The 24,298-nt window shown below is 48.8% G+C and overlaps 1 protein-coding gene across 1 annotated transcript in view; it reads left to right on the forward strand.

The window, feature by feature from the left end:
- The first annotated feature begins 6,110 nt into the window (after positions 1-6,110).
- Ninac (STKc_myosinIII_N_like and MYSc_Myo21 domain-containing protein ninaC) overlaps positions 6,111-24,298 on the forward strand; it is a 149,432-nt gene continuing 131,244 nt past the window's right edge. Inside the window, exon 1 of the mRNA XM_077700161.1 lies at positions 6,111-6,204. The gene's annotated coding sequence lies outside the window, so the exon portion shown is untranslated. The remainder of the gene's footprint in view (positions 6,205-24,298) is intronic.

The following is a 24,298-nucleotide window of genomic DNA, read 5'->3' on the forward strand; positions in this document are numbered from 1 at the left end:
TGAAAACCAAGTTCGAGCAACTAAGTTCATGTGCTGACAACACGAGCACAGGCCCATGCTGTAAGCACACGAACCCAGGGAAAGCCTAGTGCGAGAGCGCGTTCAGAAAAGAGCTGGCGACTCGTGCGGGCATTGCGCCTGGCGGATGTTCGGAAGGCGCACGCAGCAGCAGCAAGACTCAATTTTTCGCATATTTGTCCAAGACGCGCCAAATGTCCCGGCAAGGAGGACAACGAATGTTTTGCCATTCAGCGTTCGCGCAACTGGAGCGTGGCACGCGCGAAGAAGAAAAGCGGCCGAAGACGCTCGGCCGCGGAACCAGTTATCGAAGAGAGGGGGAGAGAGGGCGAAGGAGGGGAGAAGAAGACGCGGCCTGAGCGATGCGTCGTCGTCCTCGGGAAGCCCAGCAGAAGGGTCGGCGAGATCGAAGAGGCGGCTGCAATTAAAGGCAAAAAATAAGTGGATGCGGTAAGGGAGGAAGGGCAGCGGGTCGCGGCGGAACGGCGGAGGCGGCAAATGCCGCCGAGACCTGCCGGAACAACGAGCAGTTAGCTCCCATCTCGGCCGATAGCGCCGCCATCGGGCCAGCCCTCGCGGCGTGACCACAAGCGACCAGCACGTCTTCATCCTAATCCCCCCTTCGATCTGAACTTTAAAACAGACACGACCACGCACGCGTTCGCTTTTTGAAGTTGCTAAATTTAGCTGCTGCGATGAAGTGTTGCTCCTGGGCTAATGACAGGCGATATTTTTACGGTAACCATTAAATTGAAGTCCCGCCTTCTCCTGTTTTTTTTTCTTTTGCGAAGTGGAACAGGGGTTTATCATCGTGAAAAATCGGATGTTACGAGCGTGTTTGATGGCACGCTCGTGCTATCGCTTCGTGCATCCCGAGACCTGTTTGAAATATTAAACCTCTTCTGTGGTCGCAAATGGGTTTGAAGCGAAATATTTATAACTGTTAAGCAAGCACTTAATTACGAGGCTTATGGTCTTTACTAAACATGAAAAAATAATAGCAGTGGCTTAGCTCGGCTATGCCAGGATATAGTACGTAGCGGGAGCTAAGGTTCAGCTGGTTATTCTTAGCTTTCATTGTTGTCTAGGATTAGCTTGAGTATCATGCTTACTGCTGCTTCAATAACACACACACGGTATACGAATTATGTGACTCATGTATATTCATCACGTGGCTCCGGCGCAGCGTCACCAATCGCCCAGAGCTAAGCTGGTTCCACAGGCGCACGCCGGTGTTGCTGCGGCGCACTAGCCATCGGTTCCACACCTGGCCACCCCTCGCACGATAATCAAGTGGACCGGGCCGCCACGTGCGGAACGGAGGTCGGCGAAGACGCTGGGCTAGTGGGGTGTGTGAGACACGCCGGGTAGCGAGCAACAATCTGTGCACATTGTGACGTCACTGCTCCTCGCGCATGCGCAGCACGGCTCTCCAGGAGCCACGCGAAACTGCTCAACCGCGGCCAGTGTAGCTCACGCTACAAAAGGGGAGTGGTGAAGGAATGGATAAAATTCTCTGCACGGTATACAAACGTATCCGCACAACGGAGCTCAGATCGATTGAGGAGGACTCTTGCAAGACTCGTTTGAAGCAGTCATTACGATTCGTGCTTAAAATACACCCGTAGAGAACTTTTAACCCCGTGGTAGCTCTATAAACACGATTCCGTCAATGCAGGTATCGAAGGAGCTGCCTTGTGCTCTCTGAACTTCACAAATGATACGCGCTGGGAACACTACCTTGGCGCTTCCTCGTCCCGAAGAACAAAAACGTCAGAGGGACGACAAGTTGGGCAAGCCAGTTTAAATTTATGATTTCAAAACAGCGCGAAATAAACAATCAGAACGGAGGTTCTCCCAATTAGTTGTCAGCGCTGTGCCGTCATTGTTTCCTCCGTTGTCCTTGTTTACTTCGCGCTGTTTTTTTTTAAACATGAACAAAAAAAAGTCAATTTCTTAATCTCCCCCCGCCCACCTACACGGATTTATTCATTGATTGTAGGGTTTGACGCACCGAAGCAACGCAGGCGATGAGGCGCGCCGTAGTGCAGGCCTCCGGATTAATTTTGACCACCTGGGGATCTTTAACGCGCGCCGATATATCGTACACACCGGCGTTTTTGCTTTTCGCCTCACCAGGAAAGCGGCCGCCACGGCCGGGAATCGAACCCGCGTCCTTGGGCTCAGCAGCGCAACGCCTTAGCTACTGAGCCGCCGCGGCGGGTCCATCTATAAGGGGCTCGCGGTGAAATTGCAACGGTGCTTCCTCCTTCTGTGTCAATACCAAAACCACCGCCTTCAGTAATTCCTCTGTGTGGAAAAAAATTGTAGAAGCAGGAGAGGGGAAACCACTGTTACGTACTGCACGTACACAGGTAATATGGAATCATGTGGACTAATAACTGACAACTCTTCATAACGAAGTTAAACGCATATTGTGACCCATAATACCTAAGCTCAGGCTACACCCCCTAAGTAGACATGTAACTTCTCTTTTGAAGCTTCCGACGCAGCGGCCAGAAAATGACTACGACTTTTTGTTTTCTTGTTACTGTTACCGCTGCGCTGTTGTATATAAAAGAATGGTCGTAGTAACGGGGCTTAGCTTTTTTTCTGCAACTATAAGGAACAACAGACAATAACTCTGAGCTATACAGTTTGACGCAGTCATGGTACCTGCTCACCTGTCTCCTACGCCACTGCAGTCAAGGCTTCGCAACTTGCACGCAAGCCCCGCTTAATCAATACAAGCCAAGAAGCCAGTGTTGAATCGGTTCGACGCACGTGGTAGTGCGCATGCGCGGGGGGGGGGGGGGGGGGGGCTATGCGTTATTGCACACCGGTGTATAGTAGGTTCCGAGTCCTCTACTCAGGTTCACTGAACTCGATAATATGGCAACGGTTCCCTCATCCTGAATTTCGACGGAGGGTTATGCCACACTCAACGAATGACCCAGGAAAACGACTCGGCGCCGAACAAAAATCAAATCAAATCAAATCAAATCAAATCAAATCAAATCAAATCAAATCAAATCAAATCAAATCAAATCAAATAAATCAAATCAAATCAAATCAAATCATATCATATCAAATGAAATCAAATCAAATCAAACCAAATCGTTTTTTCAGACACAAATAAAGGGTGCACTGTGCCCACGGAGCAAGGCAAAATGCGATTCAAACGCGTTTAAAAGCAATTACTACAATAATGCAATGAACCTGTACATAGGCCTGCCCAGGTTCATAGGCTTGTTGGGATTGTGCAACTATTGCCCCCCTTTTTGTTTACCCTTATTGCGCAACTACGCACTTATATGCATTGATACGTCGATGTATGCATTATTTTCCAATGTTTGTGTAATTTTCGAACCTGTACATAGGCTTATTGGAATTGGTTAACTCTTGCCCCCCTTTCTATGTACCCTTATTGTGCAACTATGAATTTGCACATGAATGCATTTGTATTTCTATTTCCATGAGTGCTGCTGTTTTTTGTGCTATAATTTGTTTTGTCAACCCCACCCCTATACAACGCCTGTACTGACCTTTAGATAAATGAATAATAAAAGAAAACGGAAACTGTAGGGTACAGGAGTTCTACAGTAGACCGTTTGGAGGAACTAAGCAGGATCGTGGGCAGCAGTGCCCCAAACAATTTCTGAAAGAGGCAGCGAAACGGAAACGTGGAGGGCTGAACCGGGCAGGAAACTGCACATCTGAAAGCTATATATACATACGCAGCGCGGCCCAAGCAGGCCTTCCTTTAAAAATTCAAAGGGCTCACAGAGAAACGCGAGCTCGGGTACGCCACAATCGAGGGGACCACAGCGGAAGTGAAAATCGTACAATGCCGCAGAGCAAATAATTACGCGCCTGATTTCGTTGCTTCGCGCTCCAAATGGGTACGCGCCTATTCTTAGGCCATCGTGTAACGGCCACGGTGACCGTAACGCGTAAATGACGAGTAACGCTAGAAGGTTTCTGACCCTAGCGGTCAGTGTTCAGAAGAACCGCAATTACTTAATATTCACCGGAACGCTAAAAATAGCTCTCTTCGAGGATATTTTTGCGCTCCTGATTCAGCGCTGCCCACGAAGACGAACTATTGACTGGATACAACAGAGCAGTACGAGTTTCTGGAGTAATTTGCGGGTGCATCTTTTTTTAATACTTCGAAGTCTATTGGGACTGAATGTCTGTTTATGTTCTCCATTTCCGTATTTTCCGGGATTTGCATTAGGCGGAGCATCTGATTTTTTTGTTTGATTTTCCTTTTTAGGCTACTTTTCAGGTATTCATAAATTGCCCTCCTTATATTTTGAGATAGCCACTTTTCAGAACTTACATTATTCAATAGCTGCCTCGATCCTCAAGCACTCTCGAAATGACGGAAAAACGGAGTCACCCCCATGGGACCTCGCTCTGACTTCCGTCTCACTCTCAGTGAGCACGTTCGAGCCGCAATACTAAAATCTACATTTAACTTCTCGCAGTTGCAGGTATATGCGCACACGCGGGCGCACAAAACTGGTGAACTGGAGATGTACAGAACGGAATTCAGCCTGAAAAAGAACTAATAATAATAGTCATTGTTGCGCTTATTGATGTTTAACACTCACCAGGAGGCCTTAACGTTGGCTGGGTTCAGTACTGTACTTTGTCTTTTTCTTTCCGCCAAGGAAAATAAAAAAAGTGCTTAGCGGGGAACTTTCTGCCTAGGCGGAAATTTAAATACGAAGCAAATATACAAAAGCAAAGAAGGCAGTGTTGGACCCCCTAGTGAGTCACAACCATAGCTGGTGATGAAATCAAGGGACAGAACATGGGATAGGAGCCCTATGTGGCGCTGCGCACGAACACCGACGCTGCACGCTTTCTATTGATTCCACCGGGCTGCAACCAGCCTGTGAAATGCACTAAGGTATAAGCTTGGCCGTGTTGGTAAATCGTTCTTGGGACAGCGCGAAGAAAAGACGCACACAAGACGTGTGCAGGACACGGCGCTGACTCTTTCGTGCAATGAACGCCAGTTGCTAGTTAGCGCCTTGTCCTACTTACGGCTTGTCTGCATTTTTTTTCCGCGTGCTCCCAAAAGTAAGAAATGCAGTACAGTCTACCAAAATCGTTCATGCTTAATAATAGCCGTCGTCACCATTATGGGTCAGAGGCCGGTGGTCCTTCAAACTAGTAGTGGCTCAAACTGCGCGGTATCTTTGTGGGGATATCAATCGATTCTTACCGCCTAAAACATCCGTGATGAAGCACGCCAGCTAAAACCACGTTTTGCGTTTAATGCCTTGGCTTCGGCGAACCATACCGCCCAAGCTCCGGCTGGACTATGCCCCCATAGCTGGAATTATATAGACTGTAGTTGTACGTTCTGCGGAGGCATTTTACCCGAGAGACACAGTTCGAGGTGTTTCACCGTAACCATACAGTGGGAAGGAAGGAAGAAGACCCCTAGTTTCACTGCACTGAGGGCTCACTCGATCAATGCACGATCTGCCTTAAATCTACATAGAACACTGCGGGGTAGTGCTTTGCAATTCAAAATCCACCCGGGGTCGTTATTCGACACCGACACACAAAACGCACTCGCACCGAGTCGCACGCAACACCTAAGCGCGCTTGTATGCACTGAAGAACGGGGGGGATACAGAAAGGACAGGACTAACTTCACCGAAACGCTCGCTTCGATGTATGATTATCTGGTCAATGAATTCCTCGCTGCGCTGAACATCGTGTTCTGTGATACTGCAAACTTAGGGCTGATCCTCCTAGTCTGATAGATCGTCCTCGCAGATCAAGAGAAGCGGCTATTCGGCCACTGCCTTCATTACAGGCGCCGGAGCCTTGACGGCCAACGCTAAGATCGTCAGATCCGTTAAGCGTTCAGCTAGCGTTATCGTCCATGCGTTAAGCTAAGCGAGTTATGTGTAACGTATCTTTGTGGACAAGACCGGACGCGAAACGGATCACTGTTGCGAGGACGGGGGAGGATGCTGGAAGAGGGAGCAACGAAGAATGGAGGAGGCGGAGGAGGGAAAGACGCGGAAAATCGACTTCAGCGCCACCACCACCGCTTCGCGCGCGCCGCGTGGAGCGGACGGCCGCGTGCGCCAGTGTGTCGTCTGCTCTCTCTGTGATTGGCTTGGATTTCAAACCGCCGCCACCGCCGCTGCGCAGGCAAGTGTTCCCCGCTTCTGTTCCTCGTTTCTGCATGAGCGAACCACGCAGGATTAACGCTGGTAATCTCCAACCATGCCCGAAGCAGCATCGGTATGCAACCTGTGTCCAGTGGTTTATTCGTTCTCTGGGCCACTGCGCGGAATTCGTACACGGACTTGAATGCGCGCCCCACTCGCTGGCTCTTTCGAAGCAGCAAAGAGAAGCGGACGCTCTTTGAAATGAACTGGTAGGAGCTTCCTGCCTTGCAAAGAGGACGAGCCTTTTTTTTTTTTTATCTTTCTGGTATGTGGAAGGAATTTTATGCTTAGCGAAAGATAGGATCACTGTGCCGTTGGAACGGGCGGGAAATGTTTAGAGTGGGTTTGTTCACGCGCGGAACGTGCGCGACGCGCTGCTGAAAACAAGATATTATGGTTTAAAAGTTTTCGTTGCTTGATCGTCTGCTGGTAATCAGCAACACTGTCAACACGGAATGCTTACTTGGGTGTTATTTTCAAAGCGATGGATCGGTTCCATGCGCCGTGTGTGAAATCACTGGGAAATTCGATTATCTCGTAGAAAGCCAATCCTAGCTACCACAGACATACCCTGCGATCGATGCCGGAACGCTTCTTCTCCTGCTACGTTGAAGGCGTTACAGGTGTCCCATGTTAACAATTCCATATTCCGGTTTATCCAACCATACACGAAGTCATTAGACGGGCGCAGGTAACTAAAAAAGTTCGAGGACGCCTAACCACTTCTTATGGATTGCAAATGCGAAAGAACGATTGTCCGGTTGAACGCCCAGAACCCCTTGCTTCTACCTCGCGTTGTCGAAGGGCTCTGAAACCTTTCCGCTTGAGACGCTATGCTTTGCGGTGCGCCTTAACGCTTTCGAATGGCTTCGATCTGTCTCCTACGCATTGCGCAACTGTTCGTTCCCGCCGCTGTGTAAAGGGAGAGTTGACGAGGATGGTGAAGTTCGCTGCTTGTATGCTCGCCCGTTTGGCAGCGTTGTTCCGCTCCCGTACTTCCTCTTCGGTGTACTGAAGTAGACGGCCGAGTTTAGCCTCGCGCTATGGAACGCCTCGTGCTTCGAAACGTTTCATGCTATGGAACGCTTCCGGAGGAGCCATTTTTCTGTTGCGGACGCCGGACGCCGTCTTTTTTCGCTCAATGGGCCATTTATTGCTTTCGCAATAAAATGACGTCCGTGATATGGCAGGCCACAGTGCAGCTTGCGTCCGTAAAAGAAATTCCGTCTTACGAAACGATGAAAATAATCTTCGAATGGGCCCTGTCTCCTCCATTCGCGGCAGCACACCACTCTAGTGCATAGGAGCCAATCCCACGGGGAAGTTTCGCAGGCGGCGACATGTACTGCTGGCTTGTGTCGCAAGGCGATGAGACGCTCTGCGGACGGAAAAAACAACAAAGGACGAGAGTTGCATACAAGGAAGGTGCGTCCGTGACAAGGATCTCCGCCGAAGCGCCTCGTCTGGACTGAGGAATATACGTGACGCGCCCGTGGCTTGCTCTTTGTCGGAGACTAGCCTCCTGAAATAACCACTCTCGGACAGAAGAATGATAGAAGCGCGGTGCATGGAGAATACAGACCGGTGTTTAGGTTGTGCGCGAGACTGTGGAGACTATACCTGCAATCGGGAAAGCCCGAAGGCTGGTGCGTGCTGTGCGGGCGTTGGCTTGCTTTGAGCGGACTGAATGACACTCTTTCGCGTCCGGCCTATTTCACTCTGTATAGCTTACAGCACACGTTTAAAAAGACAGATTGTGAGCAACCATTGGGCATAGTAGGGGAGAGGCTGGATGTGCAGGCCTGCATATTTTATTTTCCCTGTGAACAAAAAACACTGGCAAGTGATGTAAGTAACCTTGTTAATGCTACGTGACGCCATGTGCTAAATGTCCTAACCGAATCGGAAAGAAATCACTGCAGCGAAGATCAGCGACTTTAGTATGATCCAGCCAACATTCTCATGACGGGTGAAAGTGGGCTCTTGGGGTTGTTCTTTTTAAGATACGGCGGTGTCAAGTTTTGCAAGTATAGGTTCAATCGTGAGTGAAACAGCGCACTGAAGATGACGTTCAAAAACTTAGAAACGTGTAAAGCGCAATTGACACAGGACAAGCAAAACCTCGAAGAGCACGACACAGCAAGAAAATCTGTTTATGCGCACCAAAGGGGCATTGGCACGTGACAAGTCTTTCCTGAAATGGTTCCCAATAAATCTTGGCCGCTGCGAGCACCACGGTGGCTCATCAAAATGGTCGATTTTTCGAACTGGGGCGGGAATTTGCACTCACGCCACCAACGCGTTGGGATATGGCCGCCCTCTTTCACGATCTTATGGACAATAAGCCTGTTCACGCAAGGGCTCAATCACGCATCGACCTCCTTGGCCTGCGCGCGAGCGAGAACAAGAATCCGTACCCGTTTCTCGCACGATAGTCTGCGCAACGCGTTGCGTGCTCCTCGCCTCAACCCTGTGCCCCCAGAATGTGAGTTTGCCTTTGAAGTTGTCACACCGCCGTTCATCCCCAGAGGCACTGAAGATCCTTTGACAAAAAATACAGACTTTGACAAATACAAAATACAGACAAATACAGAGCTTTGTGAGCAATGCCCAATAGCCAGGTCAGATTGAAATTGGGAGCGTGCGGCCTATGTTATGAGTTTTTGCGGGAAATGTACGCACTTACAGTAAACGAACTCAGCAGCAAGGGTTTTAATGTGCGGTTTCAATGGAGTACATCCCATGTTGGCGTCAAGGGCAATGAGACCGATCATCAGTTGGCACGGAATGCTCTGCAATTTGCACCGAATGTGAAGGTTTCCGCCGATTACTGGAACAACTTCAGGCGAACAGTCGTCAAAAATTTCAAGTGCTTGGGAGATCCCTATCACCAGCCAATTGCGTCACAAAGGGACTTACGAGATCGGAGGCAACATTGCTTTACCGCATCCGAACGGGCTCAGCGAAGACCCCAGCATAGCTATTCAAAGTGGGCCTCGTGCGATCGCCTTTGTGATCATCATGTGCTGTGATAGGGGATGCACACCACTATGTAATGTGTTGCCCAGAGCGTGATGCCGATCGGACTGCAATTCTCTCAGCGATTGGAAAGTTGGCAGCCCCACACAACACACTGGACCACATCGTCTTCCCAAGGGGTCATTGAATGCTGCGCAGAGACGCGTCGCGCTTTCTATTGCGCTTCCTTCAGGAGATGGAACTGACGAACTCGTGGTGAAAGGACCCTAACATTGACTAATTAGCGGGAGCTTGGGTGAGCAATTGCCGGCATATCTAGGCTGGCTAACCCCGCCTGATCCAACACAACAACCACCACCACCATCTCGTTACAACGAAATCACTTTATTCGAAGTGTCTAAAGGTCCAAATTTCAGGGCACTAAAAGTAAGTCTTTCTTGTTTTTAACGACGTTTCGCTTATTACAAAACCAGCCTTCTGTCATAATGAATTCGTCATTATAACGAAGGTTGATTGATTGATTGATTGTAGGATTTTAACGCGCCGACGCAGCGCAGGCGATGAGGCGCGCCGTAGTGGAGGGCTCCGGTTTAATTTTGACCACCTGGGGATCTTTAATTATAACGAAGGTTTGCTCTGTTTCTTTAACGAGAAGAGAGGGCAAAAAACCACTGTTTAGCTTGCACCGTCCCATTTCACCGATTAGGTTACACGGCATTGAACTTTAAGTCCGCAGACCAGCACCATTAGTGAAACGCGAGCACGTTTATTTTGAAGTCTGAGCAAACCAGGATGCGACATTACCCGTGGAATACGTGAAGATTAAAATGTTTTTGAAGCTTTTGGTTGACCTAAACCGCACTGCGAACCCGCGCGACGTCATAGCGAATGTCTGTGAAAGGGTGTACGTTGTATTTTTTGTTGCTTTTTTTTTCTTCTGCAAACTGCCCTAAACTTCCATCCACCCAGAACGGAATTGCAAGGGTAAACTGCAGCCAAACTACGAAATGAAGTCATAGGAGTTTCAAACTCATTTAGATGTCCATTGTAATGCCATTGGGTTCGTTATGGTATCATCACCATCATCATCATCATGAAGAACAACAGCCTATTTAAATCCATTTCAGCATGCTTATTGTGTTTGCTTTGACGGCGATTTTTTAATTGCGAGGTTTTCCTCGCGCAGCGTGCAGCTACCTTTCTTGAAGGTATGCGGTTGCTAATTGCATATTTACGGCATGGGCTCTGGGCTTTGCTCAGCACACAGCCTTGACTAACTGATCACAATCAGCGATTTTCACGTTCGTTTCAACGAAGAAGTCAGAAGGGGGAGGGGGGGGGGCAGTAGTTTTATAAGGCAGTTTCGCATTCCAGTTTTGGGTTAACGTGATTAGATGAAAGCTGTACAGCTTGGCCCTGAGAAATCCGCGTAATAAATGCCATCGCATTAACTGTATCCCCCTTGGGGCACTAGAGGGCGTTTTCACTTCGCCTCCATCATGAAAAACACCGGCCGCAGCCGGAGATAAAACCGCGACCTCGTAGAGCAGTAAACCGCTTACGCCTCCACGGCGAGTCTGTTTCCTCTGTCTTCTTGAGGGACTTGTTTACTAAGCGTGTTGACGTGTTTGATTTTGAATTAATACCATTGCGTATAGTTAAGTTTTGTTTTTATTTCAGAACGTTGGTCTTCATATTTACCGGCAAATACACAAACAAAAATGTTTTGCTGGAGCAGAAATGCCAAGGTTACCACCCCAAACCTGGATTGCATATGCGAATATTTTTAAAAGAGGCACTGCCTGACTTTCGTTGAATTATTTACAGGATCGCCTCCACTATTCGTGTTACATTTCTAGCGGAAAGCGACCACCAACTTGTTGACGGGCATTGCTTCTCCATAAGAATAGATGATATTCTGTGTTTTCCTCGTCCGCTGGACACCGAGTATTCTGCGAGTACAACCTCGCTTTTCTGCGGTGGCCACCGCACGTGCAGGAAGTCGTTAAATGGTCGACCGCAAGAATTCAACTGGCAGTGGTAAAACAAAACAAAAAAGTGTCACGCCATAGAACACGAGCAAGATAAATTCTTCACATTTATTAGCCATTACGGGAGATGTGAGAAGGAGGATTCAGTACGCGTTCCCAGTTCTGCGTTACGAGACCTCTTGGCCTGCGCTGTAAATGCACCACTTAGACCGCGCCCGCAGCAGTGCATATATACGCATCAAGACGACTGCGCTAATACAGTAAAAACCGAATGAAAAAAAAGAAGGCCTGTCTTGTGCCCGTCAACGATTAACAGTGGAGGTCGCGCCAGGAAACGCAATACACACGGCAAAGAAAAAATCTGGTCTTCGGCGCCTGCGGATGGAGGCTGCAGCAACCAGCACTATAGCCGAAAACAGCGCGTCGATCATCGAGTGCGCGTTGGGAGCGTCGTGTAATTATCCCGTAAGTGTTTACGGTTAGCTATGCGAGCTAGTCGGCGCAGCATCACTATCGGCACACGAAAGCCTGCGAGCCACATCCCACACCCTATTATTATTATTTTCTCGTCAAACGACTACAGTCATAATACGAATCATTTCGCTGACATTTGACACTTAGGCCACTGAACCGATATAAGCCACATTTTAGAGAATAGCGTAGCTCGTAGGCTTCACTATCTGGAAGGCGTTGCTCGGCATCGCCGCCGAAATGTACGACGCCATGGCTGACGGACTCGTTCGCTGCGTTTGCAGCACGTACTACCTACATAGCAGACGAGGCTCGAGACAAGTCGCGTGTAATCGCGCAGGCACGCGTCTGCAGGCCGCGTAATGGTGCGTGAACGAGCCGAGAGCATCCGAGCGAGTACGGAGAAGAAAAAAGGACGCATATTCTTCCTGCTTATTTCTTCTCCCTAATGGGAGCGCCTTGACATTATGCCCACGCAGAGCCTGAGCACGTAAGTACGGTCACGCGCATTCTGTTTTCTCCGGCCGGGTCGGGCTCAAGTCGATCTCACCTTTCGCTTAAGAATTACGTGCTTTTACGGCAACGAAGTATACCTCAAACGCCGTTTTCGCTCTTCCGAGCCGTTGTGACGATGCGCGTGCCGTGCTCGTTTAACCTTACCTACCTCAACAACCCTCGCAATTTTCTGTACCCTTGGAAACGTGTTTCCGAAGCAAGGCATGCACTGCGCAGCGCTGTGCAAGAGGCGGGCTTGGGGCCTACGCAAGCGAAACTGAAGTTAGCGGAAGACGACCGTTGCGCGTGAAGCGGCGATTACGAAGTAGGCTGCGCGCGGCGTTCGCATGCAGACAGCACCCTGACTGAGCGATCGTTCTAAGCTTACAGAGGCCATGAAGACGAAATACAACTTTGTTTAATTTGATAGAACCAGCCTTATAGTAGCTCACTCATCTCCATTCCAGCCACGAAAGACGTTTTCCAACCGAAAAAATGTAAGAAATACTGAAAATCTTTCAAATTTCGCGCCACGGTGACGTAATATGGGCAGGAGTGACGTATTATATGCCAGCACTAGTGACTCAATTATGAGAGTTTTGATTGGACGTTCGCATTCAAGTGATACGATCAAACGGAACTAAAAGTCCCACTAGCCATGTTTCTTGGCGCTGGCTCAGGTCGGTGACCGCCAATCGCAGAAACAAGATTATGTGACGTCATAGAAAATTATGTGACGTCATAGGAGTTGTCGCTCTTTCATGTTTTTTTTTTAATATCTCGATTGTTTGGTTGAACTTTGCGATAAGATTGGTATCGTTGTTATCGGGACAAAGCAGTATTTCTAATATGAAGCTTTTATTTCGTCTTCATGGCCACTCTGACGTAGTTCGAGGACAGTATGTACCGTTCTGAACGACTGAGTTATTCTGCTGAATGGCTTGCCTGCATCGGAGACACCCAGTAGAGAAGTTTTTTTTCTTCGACGAAAAAAGAAACGGCGTGCTGCCAAGAAGAAACGGCATGGTTCGCTTTCGATAGCCTCTTCGACTCCTCCACTGTGCACGGATGGTCCGCTAAGCCTGCGGGCATACAAAGGACGCTCCTCGGGCCGTGCGGCACCAGCGGGTGCCTTTGGAGCGGGTGCGTACAGCCCCGTCGCGTCCACCACTCTCGCGAGGCCCGCGCCCATTGAAGCATGAACCGAATACGCTTCCCAATGACAGCAGCGCGTCCAATCCGCAGAGCGCCAGGGCCGATGACCGAATTGTGGGTGCCTACCAAGCGTTGCGTATACGCTGTGTGGCGACGGTCAAAGCCGCAGGCGTCGCGGCATGCTGCCAGTGCACGGGAGCGTGGTTGATTACGCGGAAGATATTTGCCGAAACTCCGAAGAAAGTGAAGACGGCCAAGCGATCCCCGCGACGTCACACCATTGCACGCGGCCTGGTCGACGAGAATAGTACTTTCGCCATTACGCGACCATGTTGCTTCGTTCATTGCGCCGCCTTGAACCCCTCCAAAAAAATCTGCCGAAATTCAGAGAATTGTCTACTAATGCGTAGCATTCGTATGCCGCTTTTCTAGTGTGTGAGTTCTTTACAGTCATATATGGCTATGAGTAGCGAAATACTACGTTGGATTATTCTTTTCTTCTGTTTCTTTTCGTCAATGATTATAGACCAATATACACCATTATAGCGGTGAAGTGCCTTTACTTCCCTAATTATGTTTTTTTTTTTTCGAAGATGCCGGGCGTGCTGCGAGTTGGTCCATTTACGCAAATTTTTATTCGTAATTCCGACGTTCTTTTGCGGACTTCTTTCGTTTATCCTTCGGTTTTTAGGGGGGGGGAGACGTATAAGATGCATATTTTGATTTCGTCAGGTCATTTTTATTAAAATTTTATTTTTTATATTGTTCTTATTTGTTGGTTTTTCAGAAATCTGTCCGACCAATCAACTCCATTTACACTATTATAACGATTAAAGGTGTTACGTCCGCCCCATCTGCCGTTTTATTGAAATGCGGGGTGTTACATCGTCCCGGTTGTGGGGGACGATTTATGCGATAAGAACTTCAGATGCAAGTCAAAAGATCACACCCAGTCGCCATATATCTGTTCCGCCGAGGACAGCGCTTCAAGCCGGCCTTACACTGCCCGCTGTTCGACTTCCAGTTTCGTTTCCATGCGAGGGTATATCCGGGTGTCTAATGTTGCTGCTTAGTTGAACTGTCTATTCGGACGGAGTCTCCGAGAAGTTTTTGTACTGTTTCATTTGAAAAATGTTAGGTGGCGCTGCAATAGAGGAGGCTCATTGTGCTGATATTTTTCATCGCGCAACTGCTACTCGTCCAAAGATTGCAGGGCACGATTCTAGATCATCGTACCTCATCTTTGCGAGCAAGGCTACAATTGCGAGTAAGAAGATGATAATAAAGCTCAGCTTTATGTTTTGAGAGATAACTGACCGTGAACGACAGCAAGCATCAGCCACGGCGTTCCGTTTTCAACTTCATGCATGTTTTTTTCCGCATCGCATGCTAGTCCCAAATATTGTGCTCGCTGTAAATGAAAAGTCAGCTATTGACATGATGTTTTTACGTTATGTGGGGGCAAACTGGTGCCTCTGATAATGACAAACCGCCAGGTTTATTCCAGGAAACCACCCGAAATTGCACATTTTGAATTAGAGGTTGGGCTTCACCGCATGACACGAGCACCATGCATGCTAACATTTTTTTTAATAACTGACCAACTGCTCCGCATAAGTCGACATTTTTTCTAGGGCGTGTTTTTGAAATGTTTCCCTACAAAATGTATATTCTAATTTTTTTCTACTACCGGTGGTTTGATAAACAACACTCCTTTTTTATCATTTTTTTCGACAACTTGACAAAAATTTTGATTTTGATATATTTTTTTACAACTATGATATATAAAAACCTTTAAGAAAACTGGTGTTATTGGAAAGGCCGTTAAATAATCTGCATTTTGTGTTCCTGTAAGTAGTGCCTAACCAATTTTTTAGCAGGAAAAAAAATGTTTTCTTGGACCCCTAAGATTAGTCACTTTTCAGGCGGTAGCGAAAGAGTTAAAGGGGGTTCGAACTTCGCGCGTGTTTTCGAAGGGCGAGTTGTTTTGAAGTGCGATACGCCGAAAAACGAACGTTCCGGTGCACGTCCTCCCCCTCTTTTTTTAAACAGCCCATGATTTCGATGGCGGCCGCGCATTTATAGAACACGTCGGGATGTTCGTTTTCCTCACGAAAGGAGCTCGGGACTCGGGCACAGGAGCGTCGCACGCCCAGAACGCGTCGGGGAAGCATCTCTTTAATTGATGCTAATTAGCTAACAGTGCGAGGTGGTCCAAGTGCGGCACGCACAGGCCAGAAGTGTGCAAAATCTCCTTGCGGCAAAGCCAACTTTATCACGAATGCTCAGCAGAAAGCGGTTGCAACTGTGCCTGTCTTCTCAAGGTACGACTGCCATCAACGCTCCAGAGCGGGCAGTCCGTCGCCCGTCGCCCGTCGTCCGTCGGACAGCAGGGCCCCTTTCGGACAGGGTCCGGCGCCATCGGTCAAGAAGGCCCGGTCTTCTTGCTCATACCTTTCACCTAAATTGTGTGCCAACTCTATGTCGTGCGCTAAAAATCTTCGCAGGTACCTTCACAGAGTGGATTGGTAATGATATTTTCATGTGGATTACGCATCCGTTTCTTTGCGCCTCGGACCATCCCTCTTCGACTTTCTAGAGTTGTGCGCATGGCGGGATTGTGCTCATTAAAACAAATGAGGACGCAAATAGCCCACCACTGTTTTCTTCAAGCGGCACGTATACGATCAGTGTGGATAGGCCTGCTGAGTAGCTAATGTGTCTGACGCATGAATCCGTAGTTCGCATGTGTTCTTCGCCCGGAAAGCCGTGCATCTGACGGGGGTGAAATACGAAATACTCGTTTGCACAGCATTTGGTGCTCGCTGAAAAGACTTCATCCCGTCGAAATTAGTTCGAAACCCCGCAAATGGTGTTTCTTATTACGCAGTTTTGAGTTAGTATAGGTTTGCGATGTTACCTTCAGCGTGTTTTTTATCCACTGTAAGTTAAAATACTCCTTTCCCGTAGTCTTCCAGCCACTACCATTTTGCGGTGTCCGAACACTTTTTTTGGACCCAAATTCTTCTATTTCATCCCTCTAAGGAACAATCTGCCTCCCCTACTTCTATTCCCTCCTCCTGGTAGACATTAAGTTACCCGAACGTTCCACCTGTTGTCGATTCTCCCCATTACATGCCCAGGACAAGTCCACGTCTTTCTACTGACCAATTAAGATTTATTCTCTCTCTCTCTCTCTCTCTCTCTCTCTCTCTCTCTCTCTCTCTCTCTCTCTCTCTCTCTCTCTCTCTCTCTCTCTCTCTCTCTCTCTCTCTCTCTTTCTCAACACGCGCTGTGATGTCTCCCACCCAAGTTTGTTCCCCAATATAAGAACGTGCATTTCCTGCCCTAAGCGTAACCCCTATCATTCTTTTTGCCATGGCCAATTTGTGCTGACCCCAGTTTACTTTAGAGTTGTTTAATGAGTCGCCAAGTTCGCGCCCCATAGGTCACCACCGGGAGTGTATACGCATTGGTTGTATATACGTGCCCAGAGCTTCGCGAGTGCTGCGCGGCCCCTACTGAGATATCCAGGGTTAAGGCTTGGGCGAGTTGGTGCATGATTACAAACAGGGGTACGCAACACAGACCAAACACAACAAGAAGAAAGTGACAACCACGAGCGCTACTGAGATACTTTTACATCGCAACGTACTTCACAAATTGCACCACATTGTATTTCCGTACCATGTTCATTTAAACAAACGCGGCTTACTAGCTCGCCTTCGCCCGGCTTCCCGGCGATCGTCTGAAACATTGCAGCAGAATGCAGTCGTGTCAGAAACCTTTGCACTCCCGTAAATCCCCCTACTCACACGGCGGCCATGGCGAGCACAGTCACTGCTTAGCGTAAATGTTATTCTCTGACGCGCGCAAACGGGAAATGGCGGCCGTGAACGTCGCCGATAACAGCAGCGACAATGGGATGCCGGTCGGAGCGACCCGCAGCTGCTTTCAAAACGGGCCGCTAAAAAGGGTTGTCAGGGACAGCCCGCTCCGTGTGGTTTCAGCGCTCATAAGTACTTATATCTCCTTTAAAAGCTTCATTCGGCTATCTAGGTCTTCAAAACACGCGGGCATTATATAAATGATCATCTAACGAATGAAACGATGTTAGTTTTTAAGGCTATAAAAGGATTGCGTTGACAATGCTATTTACAAACCGGTCCGGTAAAAGCTTTGCTTGAGTGCGTTTAGCCCCAAACTAGAAATCGATATCGGTGGCATTAGTAATAGGAATGTTGAAATTAGCGCATTTTCCCAACCTATAGAATACAAAATGACTTTGGTAGTTTTTGGTAGGTTTTGCTAGGCTTCGCTAAGTTTCGTTATGTTTTGCGATGTTCTTGGCTAGGCTGAGTGCTGAGGGGTGAGGCCAAGTTTAGCCGGATTTTACAAGGCTGTTCCAGCGTGTCCCCCACACGGACAGCGGATCCAAAGGGAAGCAAGCTCGGTCGATCCCCAGCTTCGCTGTACCTTCAGCCTTGCACAACTAGTCCAAGCTGCGCCAATTTTGTTGCGTTTTAGTAACCCAAAAAGACTAGTTCCTTTAAAATGGTATAGTAAGAGGTGCGAATATGCGTGCGCCCCTTGTGCTAGCACTGTAACAGGCTCGAAAGCCGGCTTCACTGTCACAATATCGCATAAGCGGTGCTGCACCTTTTACAGGCGGCGCAGTTCTTTTCTTTGGTATTTTTTGCTAACAGCACCAAACTTAGCTCAAGCTTAAACAGCTGCGCCGGTAATAAATTATGCCAACTCATATTGTTTTCAACATCGTGAGGTACAAAATATCCACCCGCTTGCAGAAATTTTCAGACCATCCGTGTAAACGGGCATGAAATACCTCCAAAGTTGGAGGTCCTTTACGCCCTTTTTCTTAGTTTTCAACACCCTAATTTGTAGCTGTACACCTTTGTGGGAAAACAGGGTGTTGAAATTATGAACACCCTTCTTGGTGGGTGTTGGAATGGTGTGAAATAGGTGTTAAGTATTTAATAAATTCTACTACTTATTAAACATAATAACTTCCTCGCGATAAAAAAGTATTTGCCAATCCGCATGCTGGCTTGTATATGCTCACATTAAATGTGCAATTCCAAAATTAGCGCTAAAATATCTGATTTTTGCGACAAGCCCACCGACTCTATCAGATGACTTTCCTCTGCTGGCTATAAAAACAAGGAGAGCAGGTGTATTTTTAAGTATGTATGTACTCGCTCTTTCCATCCATCCCGTTGGTTTTCTTGCTCAATTCATTAGTGGTCCAAGTGTGACTTGTGCGTGTTGAATGTGTCTGTATGTCATGCTTCGCGCTCAGCCGATCCAAATTGTCACGCATAGCTGCGCTGCGAAGGAAAGTTTGACATCCACCTAAATGCAGCTATGCGGATACAAAGGAAAGCTATACAGCTTGCTCAGAAACCTCGCAGTTGAAGAAAAATTCGTCTTGGTCCAGGATGAATTCGTCCTGGCCCCGCTGCGCTGCCCACACCATTTTTTTTAGTGTTAAGCAACCTTACACCCATTTTTTTTACTGTTTTCACAAGAACATCCTTTTTTTTATCCTTATACCCTTTTTTAGCCAAAACACCTTTTAGAGGTGTGCGCCACGGGACAAGATTCTGACACCTTTTTCGGCCAAAGACGCATGCTTGTATGCGTATATACACTCCCTGTGTAGGGCGCAGAGCACACATCGCGAACGTGTTCTGTTTGGGCGACCCGCAACGGGACTTGTTCCGCGCAGCCAAGAGATCCGCGCCGCGAGCGTTTCCTTTTCCTCGGGTCGGAACGAAGAAGAAGCCTCGGCGCGATAAGACGTATACCGGCTGCGGAAAACGCGTTTCAGGAAACCGCCTGACCCAATCTCGATGTATAGATTCCATGCCTTCTCTCTCTCGAGTTGGCCCGGTCCGGCACAATGCGAACAGCATACGAAAAAGCCCAAACACGCGACGCACACCATGCGAATAGAAAGACAACAGTTTGGGCAGCCATACAAATATTATGAAGAAGGCAGAGTCACGTACGCACTCGCACAAAAGAAGAAAAAGAGCTTATACTCCGAATGTGGTCGTCCGAATACGGCGTATACACTGTTTACTCCCCATTCAGATATAGTATAGGCGTGCGCGTACGCGCGTACACAAAGGGAGGGGAAAAGTGTGCCACGCGGTTAAGTAAACGATATATATAAGGAGAAACGCTCACGCGCAAGTGCGCATACGGCATTCGACAGGCGCACAATAAAGCACCGCGGAGGAGGCCAATTGCGAAAGTAGGTTTCACGCGTGCGGCCCGGTGATGCCGAGTGCGTACCAAATCGGTCCGCACAGATGGCGGCGCTGTTCGTGCACGCACGTGAACCGCATCTCCGCGCACGGCTGTCGAGCCGAAGACCTTCACCCCCGGCGGTGATGACCCTCGGGGTGAAGATCGCAACGGAGCGCGCAACCAGATCAGCGACCCGTCTCCCGCTGTATGTGTGGCTGTGGCGGCTCGGCGTGCTCGCTTTCCCGCGCCGCCGCCGCCGCCTCCTGTCAATGGGTGCCGCGTGCACGCCTCGGGCCAGGCCGGGCATGAATCGGTTTCGAAGAACGCAGCCCAGCTGCGTTCTGCCCGTTTCCTCAGCGACTGGCCTGGGAAGGGCCGTCAGACAATGGTTTAAGGTTAAGACAATGGGACAGGGACCTGGGGTCCAGCACACACCTACAGATACTACTCGGAAGCAATAAATGAACCATTGAGCGAGGAAGCCGGAGTCGGCGTCTGTAACAGCAAAACGGCTCGAAGATCACGTGTTCTTGAAGCATTCGAAGTGCGAGGCATTTCATTGCGCGAGCTCAAACTCTGCAGTATCAAAACGTGGCTATCAATACTCCAGTATACCGCAAGGGAACGGACGACCGAAGTCAAGCGAGCGAACAGACAGGCGGCAAAACTCCCCATCGTCGCCAACTCTCCCAATACATAGCGGCAGGAACGAGAAGCTGCGCAACGCGCAGGAGACAGATTGGAGCCATTCGAAAGCGCAAGGCGGAAGCGGACCGCAAAACAAATTTCTCAAGCGGCAAGAGGACGAAGATCTTCGAGAACGCGGGAAGGTGTATCAGGCGTTCAGTTGGACATTGATGCTATCGCATTCAGAACCCTTACAAAGTGTTTAGGTGTCCTTAATTTGACTCTTTATCGAATTACCGTTGGAGCTCTGGTTTCGAGGCGAGCAAACCTAATAATGGGTGCCCTGCGACATCGCGGTTAGTTTTCACTGATGGGGCATGTTTTGCGTATTATTATTTCTGCAGGAGATATCGCCTGCACGTTCTGACGGTGACGGTCGGATGTTAATGGCGCAAGGCCAACTGGGGCAAAGAGCGCCAAAACAATGGTTATATAGCCTGCACGACCTATTTTGTACAAAAACCATCGCCTTTTCCCCCGCGACGGCACGTCTTGGCTAAGTCCACAACAATAATCTGAAATTACCAGAACGAGAAACGAGGTATTAAACTTGTGGGCGCATTTCATGGCCCCAAATCAACCGGATGGGTTTGATCGTCGTGCTCCTTGTGGGGCCACTCTAACCAATTGCACTTGCGACGCAAATTTACAATGCGCCACTTAGCAAATTTACAACGTGCACCGCGCCGAGCCTCTAGGCACACCGGTGACTGCTGCGCCGCTAAGTGAGACAACGGCATAAGTGCGAAGCGAGGCCCACTTCGCTGAGTCCAATCAAGTGACAGCTTTGCCGGCATGTGCTATCGCGCCGTAGGCAGTGAGAGGTTCAGGATGCGTTTCGCTGCTACAGCCGTTTTTTTATTTCGTTCCATGGGCCTTTTAATGCCCTCGCATTAAAAAAAAAACGGTATGGGGGCGATGTTCCTGGCAGCTACTGAGTTCTAACGCTTTCCGAACTCTTACTGGGCCGAACGCGTTGTGGGCCTGAGACACTACTGCTTGCAAGGCTCGCAAGCCCTCGGCACAAACAAGTCCACGAGACTCCGGCGGTGGCCGAAATTCACCTCAGCGGGGCCTGCGACTGCGACAGCGGCGTCGGCGAATCCGAGAGCGTAATGGCCCATGCTAATCGGCCATTGTTCCCAGAGGAGGTGGTTGGGACGAACGCAGGAAGGGGATCAGCCGGCCTTGACGCCATCGACAGCGGCGGTGATGCGGCGGACCCTCCCGCGGCGGCCTTCCTCTGGGCGTCGACGGCGTCCCGTTACGCGTAGCACCTCCCGCGCTGTCGGGGGGTGCACGCACCACCGCACTTAGCTGCACCGCGTCGTATCCTCGTGCAACAAGTGGCGGAAGTGTGCGGCCAGCGCCCCCGATATACGCCCCGAGCGGTGCTCAGAGGTTCCTCCTCGCTCGGGGGATTATTCCTTTTAATACGCTAGTATTTCTGTAACTAATACATCGCTGACGTTCTATTAGGAAGCCAAACATACTTCCGTGGTTGTGTATGTGCGTGCTCTACTGCACGCGAGGAAAAAGGGGGAGCGTCAATATGTGCGCCGCGCTCAGTTAGAGGAAACACGGAAAGTGCCCGATACTGCTGTGTCTAATTCACCTTGCACTCCGTCTGCCTCTCACTTCCATTATCGTCATCATGTCGTGCCTCATCTGTTTCTCATAACCGCCCACATCATCACACCTGGGGCTGGAGTTCTGGGTTGCCGCTCGGAATAAACGCACCGTTTCGACTGCCTCTGAGACGTCCCCACTGCGTGGCGGTTGTCCCTGACGTCTCTCTTAAGACGCGGAATATGGGACGTGGTGAGCTGTTCGTTGAAGGGCAACGGCATGACCGACCTTGGGGCGAGGGCAGCCAAAACGATGACGATGATCGCACGCGCCCGTGGACGACACGACGGAAATGGGCGATGCGTGAATGAAGACGAAGCAGGTAATGGAAGTGTCACTGGATGCAGTGCAGGTTGTAATGGAATTGGCCAGGGTAGGAATCGATACCATGAAAGAATGGATGACAGTGCTCACACTATTTGCGTGTGTGCGTCGTACGTCGCCGTGCGTGCGCGAGCGTGGGTGTGTGTTTGTGGGTGTGTGTGTGTGTGTGTGTGCGTGGTGCAACTCCTACGCATTATACCGCGCTAAGACGGTCAGCTTTTCCTGATCAGCTATTGGCCGCCTGGTTAGACTTCGTTTCTGGCACTGTTTCTGGCACTACACAGAGCAGGATAATTGTGCAGGGAAAACCAAACCTGTCCGATGAGCTGATAACTTTAATTAAAAAAAATTGTTAGCTGAAGCGCGGAAGTAGGCAACGTTGAAACAAAAAAAAAATGTAGAAATTCCCGAGAGGGGATTTTCTGATGAATGCGTCAGCAGCTATCTGCTCACTACACTGCTGGTGTGCTTTTCTGGGGAGAACTATTTTCCGGGGCAATATAAGGAGTTCGATATCATCGTATAAATGCCCGAGGCATTTTTCCCAAATAACACCACACGACCTTGAATAACATGCACCGAAGCCCTTGAAAGTCGGCTTTACTAGTGTACACAAGTGTATTGCTGGAAAGGCATCTTTCATGAAGAACAAACGTAGTGTGACGTCGAAGCATGAAGGCCGTAGCGCCTTTTATTAATCACATTTTCGCATGCGTCGAAACTGTGACAACTCCAGCGTCCCATACAGATGGGCTTCCTTGTTCACTAGAGACATTAGTTGGGGAGAACCACAAAAAAAAACTGTGCACAAGTCCAACCCTTCCGTATCCTAATTGTTTTGGGGCATTGACTGGTCTTGGCTGGAGAGAGAGAGAGAGAGAGAGAGAGAGAGAGAGAGAGAGAGAGAGAGAGAGAGAGAGAGAGAGAGAGAGAGAGAGAGAGAGAGAGAGAGAGAGAGAGAGAGAGAGGAGAGAGAGAGAGAGAGAGAGAGAGAGAGAGAGAGAGAGAGAGAGAGAGAGAGAGAGAGAGAGAGGAGAGAGAGAGAGAGAGAGAGAGAAATCTAGCGGCATAAAATCATGACCCAAGGTCACGGACAAATGAGCCATGAACACGAAATTAGAACCGACAACCCGCAAAATCTAAGATCTTACGAAATAGCGCACGTATTTAGAAAACGCATATTTCATCATTTCAGCTGGGCTAAGCGACAAGTCGACTTGCACGGAAACGAACCGCCCAATTTTTGCGTTCTTGTCCGTGTTTTCCTGTTTGCGTTTCACTTGTCCATGGCCGTACGCAAGAAGTTTACGGACCACGAAAGCAGCAATTTTGAGTTATTTCTTTGCCGCACGGCAGCCCGGAGTACTATGTGCGGTAGTTTTCATTAGTTCAGTACTTATACGACATTTCGCATGCATTCGACAGTTTGTCGGGCTGGAAAAGAAATAACCCAAAATTTCCATTTCCCTGCTGCGTAAACTTTGATCGAGTCTGTACGTACTGGCATTTTTCGCTGGCATTAAGCACGCATCAACGTCTGTGACAGAAAAGAGATCGCGATGTAGACAGCCCGTCTGCCCACTCTTCTACGCGTTGTCATAATTCCAACATTTTGCATGCAATTTATCATTGTCACACAGGCATAGTGCGGGGAAAATATCTTTTCCCTCCTCATTATGCATCAAAACGAACGTATTGCGCATTTAAGGTCAGGGAATACTTTAGCAAAACTTAATAGTTTCGGTCGTCGTTTTTCTCCCAGACCATTTGCGACTGGAACAACTTGCTCTGCGACATACGCATATCGGTTATATCAAATGATCGTTCTTTTCGAAGTTGGTGTAACGCGGTTTTGACACATTTTCTTTTATTCAAATGGACTCAGTGGTTCTATGGGTGCTTGTTTGTGATATATATTTTCATTGTACGGATGTTTTGTATGTTCGATATACTGTAACGGTGGTTTGCGGGTGATTGAAACTTTGTATTATTTTATTGTGTGCTCCCCCCCTCCCGAACTGTAATGCCCCTGGTGCTGTGGTTCATCATACTGCAGAGCAAAGGCCT

The sequence above is a fragment of the Haemaphysalis longicornis genome, unplaced genomic scaffold (assembly GCF_048455015.1).
Source record: "Haemaphysalis longicornis isolate Haplotype H1 unplaced genomic scaffold, Haemaphysalis longicornis Haplotype H1 scaffold_2, whole genome shotgun sequence".
NCBI lineage: Eukaryota > Metazoa > Arthropoda > Arachnida > Ixodida > Ixodidae > Haemaphysalis > Haemaphysalis longicornis.